Source organism: Neolamprologus brichardi, chromosome 3 (genome assembly GCF_056152115.1).
Source record: "Neolamprologus brichardi isolate AB-2024 chromosome 3, ASM5615211v1, whole genome shotgun sequence".
Classification (NCBI taxonomy): domain Eukaryota; kingdom Metazoa; phylum Chordata; class Actinopteri; order Cichliformes; family Cichlidae; genus Neolamprologus; species Neolamprologus brichardi.
In genome coordinates, this window is record NC_142106.1 from 35,731,025 (window position 1) to 35,738,566 (window position 7,542).

Here is a 7,542-nt window from a genome sequence, read left to right on the forward strand (position 1 = left end):
TTATTTTTGAAATACACCAATTTTTATACACTGCAGGAAAAACGAAAATAAATATTATAGTGCAAATTTGCAAAAAAGCAGCATATGCATCAAAATAAACTATTTCCAGCAGTGCAATATGAGTCCTAAGCATCCCAGATACGACACAGAAAGTCATAAAGTCAAAGATAACTTTTAAAAACACCAGTATAGGCTCATTGAGGCCCGGACCGTAAAAAACTACATTTCCGCAAAATGACGTCACTTCCGGTTTCGGGCAAGTCATGGCGGACATGCGATTGTTCGCGCTGATGGACTAGGAAGTGTTATGAACAGCTGATCGGATCGGCAAAGCGTGTTTCTGGAATATTATGTTTTTGTTGCTGCAAGCGCTTTTTATGCAGTTTTTGCAAAGCTATATGTGGAAGGAAACTGTGACTTAGGACAAGCTGATGGCATAAGATGTAAGTACAACTCCTCAGGTTTCATATGCAAAAAAAAATATTGCGCTAGCTCACGTGGTTGCAGAGCTACCGGGATTTAAAAATAGTTACGCAAAACAGAGCGTGCCAGCTCCTACCGGTTTTAAAGGGTTAAACGTCAAAATTGATCATTAGATTTTTTATGACACAACAGTGGTGAGTGTTCCCACCTTCTTCTCTTTGTAACTTAACGCGATCTTTCCGTTTTCGAGTTTTGGACATGATTTTGGAGTATGTCTTAGCAGTAGCGATTGACCGCAAAGTAAAGCTACCGGAAATGTACAACCCCACATTCGGTCTCAAACCAGGAAGTTAGCATTTTCTCGTGCACAGGGTCTATTTTACAGTATTCAGAGCTGTGTCAACATCAGGAGACTGCAGAGATGCGTCATATGCAGAGATCGGCAGTAACGCATTAAAAGTAACGTGTAACTGTAATCCGTTTGCAGTTTACAGCCAATCGTGGCTCAAGAGTTGGCAGTTCGTCTTGTAATCGGAAGGTTGCCGGTTCGAGCCTCGACTTGGACAGTCTCGGTCGTCGTGTCCTTGGGCAAGACACTTCACCTGTTGCCTACTGGTGGTGGTCAGAGGGCCCGGCAGCGCCAGTGTCTGGCAGCCTCACCTCTGTCAATGCGCCCCAGGGCAGCTGTGGCAGCTTGCCATCACCAGTGTGTGAATGTGTGTGTTTAATGTTCAGAAACCTAAAGTATGTATCAGCAGCAGAATGGAGCTAAAAATAAACGTTTTATGAAGCTTTGAGTATTTTGGATTAGTAGCACTGCTGTGTTTGTTGCATCATATTGCTGTAATTGTTTATATGCTTTATATATTCTGAGGTAAGTTGATCTATAGTGTTACATCATATTCTATAAGGATGTTATGTGTTTGTATACTTTCTGCCCAGTTTGACCCATTTAGCAGAAGTCAGCCTGTTTAAGGCTCTGATATCTATTCTGTGTGACTTAAAGCAGTTATCAATCAATCAGTCAATCTTTAGAGTAAAATTGGGCTGGGCACACATGAGCCAGGTGAGGAAACACTATCACAGGGAGCCGTCTGCACGGGAGCCGGTCACAGACCGCAGCCTCCAGGCTGGGCACACAGCAGGAGGGAGGCAAAGAAGCCCCCCAGCCAGGCTGAGAAGACCCACAGAGCCCCAGCAGCCACGGTCGATCACAGCCCCGGTGCAGAGAGCCCCCTCCAAGGAAATACTGGAGATATGACCCAATAAGGATATATACAGGATTAAAAGATAAAATAAATAAGAATGGGATACAATATAAATATAAATAGAGTAAGAAGATAAAAAACGAATAAGAATAAAATCAATAAATATTAGGTAAAACCTCATTTAATAATATAAATAGAATAACAGGATAGAATAAATAAGCATAAAATAAATAAACGTTAGGTGAAAGCTAAGTTAAAAAGGTGGGTCTTGAGCCTGTTCTTAAAAACATGTACGTTCTCTGCGGCCCTGAGCTCCTCCGGCAGGCTGTTCCACAGACGAGGACCATACCACTGAAAAGCTGCCTCTCCGTGAGTGTGTGTCCTGACTTTAGGAACAATCAAAAGGCCAGTACCAGAGGACCTCAGGGTCCGCGAGGGTTCATATGGTAAAAGCAAATGCGAGAGATAAGAAGGCCCAAGACCATTAAGACATTTAAAAACCAATAAAATAACTTTAAAATTGATCCTGAAACACACGGGGAGCCAGTGCAGCGATTCTAAAACCGGTGTAATGTGGGCCCGCCCTCTCGTCTTCGTCAGCACACGAGCTGCAGAGTTTTGTAAAAGTTGTAAGGGTGAAATATTCTTTTTGGGGAGACCAGAGAGCAGGGCATTACAGTAATCAATGGCACTGGTAATAAAAGCATGCATCAACATCTCCGTGTTGGCCCGAGAGAGAATAGGGCGGACTCTGGCTATATTTTTTAGATGATAAAATCCAATTTTGGTTACATGTTTAATATGTGGGATAAAACCAAGCTCAGAGTCAAAAATAACACCCAGGTTTTTCACTTGTAGCGAAGGACATGGTGAATATGCCTGTAATTTAGACAATAGTTTCTCTCTCTGAGCCTCATGATTAAAACTTCAGTCTTGTCCTGGTTAAGCTGTAAAAAGTTTTCTGGCATCCAAGATCTTATATCTAAAATACAGTTAAAAAGGGCATCCATTGGTCTGGTGTCATCGGGAGACACGGAGATGTACAGCTGAGTGTCATCAGCGTAACTATGGAAGTTCACTCCATGCCTCCTGATGACACCGCAGAGAGGAAGCATATACAAATTAAAAAGTACAGGGCCTAAAACTGACCCTTGGGGCGCAACACAAGTCATTCTATGGATCTTAGAGGAGCATGTATCCATACTCACCATAAAAGTTTTGTCTGAGAGATAAGAAGTGAACCAGTTGTGTACAGCACCAGAGAGGCCCACCATGTGTTTCAGTCTGTTTAAAAGAATAGCGTGGTCTACTGTATCAAAGGCTGCGCTTAGATCCAGTAGCACCAGGACTGAGAGCTTTTGGGAGTCACAGTTACATCTAAGATCATTTAAAACCTTTAGGAGAGCAGTCTCTGTGCTGTGGTTCACCTTAAATCTAGACTGGAATATCTCCAGGATCTGTCTATCGTTCAAAAAATCATTAATCTGAGTAAAAACAAGTTTTTCTAAAATTTTACTTAAAAATGGTAAGTTGGATACAGGTCTGTAGTTATTAAAATCATTACAATCCAAATTGCTCTTCTTCAGAAGGGGCCTCACCACCGCCGTTTTAAAGGCCGCAGGGAAGACATCCAACTGAAGAGAGCAATTCATCATGTATAAAAGCTCAGCTTCAAAAAAATCCATAAAGTGTTTTAAAAAGTAAAGAGGGGATTGGATCTAAAAGACATGTTGTGGGTCTCACTGTGGAGAAAACTTTCTTAAGGTTCTCAGCATTAACCAGGACAAAGCTGTCCAGTGTCTCCTCAGGTACAATCGAGCCCTCAGATGTGTTTAAAATCATATCGAGAAGATAAAATATCAGATCTGATGGCACTGATTTTTCCCCTGAAGTTGTCTGCAAACTGCTCACAGAGTGAGTCTGTGGGGGTTCTTTGGGAGCTGTTAAAATCAGGGTTAAATAAATGATCTATGGTAGAAAAGAGGACCATGGGATTATTTTTGTTATTACTGATTATTTTGGCGAAGTATGAATTTCTTGAATTCCTTAGTGTATTATTGTACATTTTAAGTTGCTCGCAAAGTATTTGATGGTTGATTGCATTTTTATTTTTCCTCCATCTCCTTTCTGCTGCCCTGCAATTTCTTTCGAGTTTTTTGACTTCTTCTTTTCTCCAGGGTGATACATGTTTTACATTAATCTTTTTGGTGGTGAGTGGAGCAACGGAGTCAAGGCTTTTCTTCAGTTTGCTGTTAAAATGATTAAAAATAAAATCGCAGGGTGCAGGTAAAATCACAGGGGGGCATTCGTCTAAAACCCTGGTAAAATTTGCAGCCTATTCAGAGGTTAGATAGCGCCTCCTCACAGTTCGCACCGAGGTCTCCCGCTGAATAAAACCGGTGATGTTAAAAAACACACAGTAGTGGTCAGAGACAGCCAAGTCAACAACAGAGGACACACTGGTGGACAGCCCATGGGTGATGACCAGGTGTGTCCTTTGTTGTGAGTCGGCTGCGTGACGGAATGAAACTCTGGAATCCATCCAGAGTCAGAAGGATTATCTATGTGCAGGTTAAAATCACCAGTTAAAATGATCATGTTATATTTTGAGTGTATGTTTGTTAAAAATTCTGAAAATTCCTTGATAAAAGCAGCACTGTCTTTAGGTGGTCTATAAATTGTGACAGATAAAACTGGAGGGTTGCTAAAAACAATAGCATGGAATTCGAAAGTGGTAAAATGGTCAAATAAAATTTGTTTGGTGGTGAGTGTGTTGTTGGTTAAAGATGCAGTCCCACCTCTCTTACCACTTCTAATAGAAAAAGAGAAAGTAAAATTTGGTGGGGAGGCCTCAGTGAGAACAACTGGTGCATCCGAACCCAGCCATGTTTCAGTTAAAAATAAACAGTCAAGTTTATTATCTAAATTCAAATCATTAATAATAAAAGACTTGTTCAAGTGCCATACTGATTGAGACTGGTGGATTTTTGACAGTAGAGTTCAATGGATGTTGACATTTCTGAAGAGGCCATAGGTTATTAATGTTTTTGGAGTTACTGGATTTATGATAATTCTGTTGCTCTCTGTTTGTGATTATGACGGGTATTGTGTTGACTGTGGGAGAGAGAGGTCCAAGTCCAGAGTTTTGTGTATTACTGTTAAAAGTGGAACAAATATAGGAGCTGGGACCAGGGGAACATCAGTCAGTTATGACATGGTATGATTTTCTCACCCAATAAAGGAATATTTAATATATCAGTCTACTTTTCATTCTATCAGAAACAGTTTTCACAGCTCGTACATTTTCTTTTTACACATATATGTAAGCATTGAGCCAAATGTAATGTAATGCCAACATATTAAACAAACAATATTTGTCTCTTATGTATAATACATCTGTATATACACTGTCAAAGGTACTTGTCTTTGAGTGAAGATTTTAGGTGATAGGAAATATAAATAACTGCAACTTGAATCTTTGACCCAGAGTTCAAGCTCACTGCTGTAATATATCCTGTAATATATATACAGGTCCTTCTCAAAAAATTAGCATATTGTAATAAAGTTCATTATTTTCTGTAATGTACTAATAAACATTAGACTTTCATATATTTTAGATTCATTACACACAACTGAAGTAGTTCAAGCCTTTCATTGTTTTAATATTGATGATTTTGGCATACAAGTCCTATCTCAAAAAATTAGCATATCATGAAAAAGTTCTCTAAACGAGCTATTAACCTAATCATCTGAATCAAAGAATTAACTCTAAGCACCTGCAAAAGATTCCTGAGGCTTTTAAAAACTCCCAGCCTGGTTCATTACTCAAAACCGCAATCATGGGTAAGACTGCCGACCTGACTGCTGTCCAGAAGGCCCTCATTGACACCCTCAAGCAAGAGGGTAAGACACAGAAAGAAATTTCTGAACAAATAGCCTGTTCCCAGAGTGCTGTCTCAAGGCACCTCAGTGGGGAGTCTGTGGGAAGGAAAAAGTGTGGCAGAAAACGCTGCACGACGAGAAGAGGTGACCGGACCCTGAGGAAGATTGTGGAGAAGGACCTGTAGAATATATTTATACTGCAAGTGCTGGGTATACAAGTCTGGCCTAAGTCTTCGGTCAGAAAGACTGCAGCAGTCCAGGAGTTTAGTTCACCGTCTTTAATGAAGCTTCACAGAAGAACTGGTTACAGCAGGGCTTGCCAGGATAAATCCAACTGTGATACAGCCAGATATGCACTTATAATTGTGGTAGATGCAGTATAGGTGACTATAAGCATGGTTGTCTGGAAACAGAAACAGGTAATACTATAATTAGCAGGGTCAAAGATAAGTAAGCAACAATCAGAACACATCATCTACTCAGACACAGCAATATTTTACAATGTCCACAAGGGGTCACCGTAAGACCAGAAGTTGGCTAAATAGCACATATCTTCCCAGTTGCTAGTACTATGCAAGAATGTGGCAAGCTAACAACAGCTAAACTAAACAATAAACAACAGAAAAATCCTTTAACCGCGGGATATAGTCATTGGAGGAGATTCTGGCCACTGGTATTAACTTAGTGCTAATTAATTAAATAATTAAATAAACCTACTAACGTGATAGCAGTGTACTGAGGCATAACTTTAGCTTGAACATACACAAACAACTATAACTATTATCATACCAGTTAACCTGTCAAAGGTAATAACACTTACAGTCTCATTGGATGGCCACTAACTTTCTGCTTCTTAACTCAGATAAAACTGAGGTCATTGTACTCGGCGCTGAAAAGCTTAGAAATATGGTATCTAACCAGATTCTTACTCTGGATGGCATTACCTTGGCCTCCAGTAACACTGTGAGGAACCTTGGAGTCATTTTTGACCAGGATATGTCCTTCAACGCACATATTAAACAAATATGTAAGACTGCGTTCTTCCATTTGCGCAACATCTCTAAAATTAGAAATATCCTGTCTCAGAGTGACGCTGAAAAACTAGTTCATGCATTTATTACTTCCAGGCTGGACTACTGCAATTCATTATTATCAGGATGTCCAAAAAACTCACTGAAAAGCCTTCAGTTAATCCAAAATGCTGCAGCAAGAGTCCTGACAGGGACTAGAAAGAGAGAGCATATTTCTCCTGTTTTGGCTTCCCTTCATTGGCTTCCTGTTAAATCCAGAATTGAATTCAAAATCCTGCTCCTCACATACAAGGTCTTAAATAATCAGGCCCCATCTTATCTTAATGACCTTGTAGTACCATATCACCCTATTAGAGCACTTCGCTCTCGCTCTGCAGGCTTACTTGTTGTTCCTAGAGTATTTAAAAGTAGAATGGGAGGGAGAGCCTTCAGTTTTCAGGCCCCTCTTCTGTGGAACCAGCTTCCAGTTTGGATTCGGGAGACAGACACTATCTCTACTTTCAAGATTAGGCTTAAAACTTTCCTTTTTGCTAAAGCATATAGTTAGGGCTGGACCAGGTGACCCTGAATCCTCCCTTAGTTATGCTGCAATAGATGTAGGCTGCCGGGGGATACCCATGATGCATTGAGTTTTTCCTTTCCAGTCACCTTTCTCACTCACTATGTGTTAATAGACCTCTCTGTATTGAATCATACCTGTTATTAATCTCTGTCTCTCTTCCACAGCATGTCTTTATCCTGTCTTCCTTCTCTCACCCCAACCGGTCGCAGCAGATGGCCGCCCCTCCCTGAGCCTGGTTCTGCCGGAGGTTTCTTCCTGTTAAAAGGGAGTTTTTCCTTCCCACTGTTGCCAAAGTGCTTGCTCATAGGGGGTCATATGATTGTTGGGTTTTTCTCTGTATCTATGAAGCGCCTTGAGGCGACATTTGTTGCGATTTGGCGCTATATAAATAAAATTGAATTGAATTGAATTGAATTAACGCACACGGAATCACACA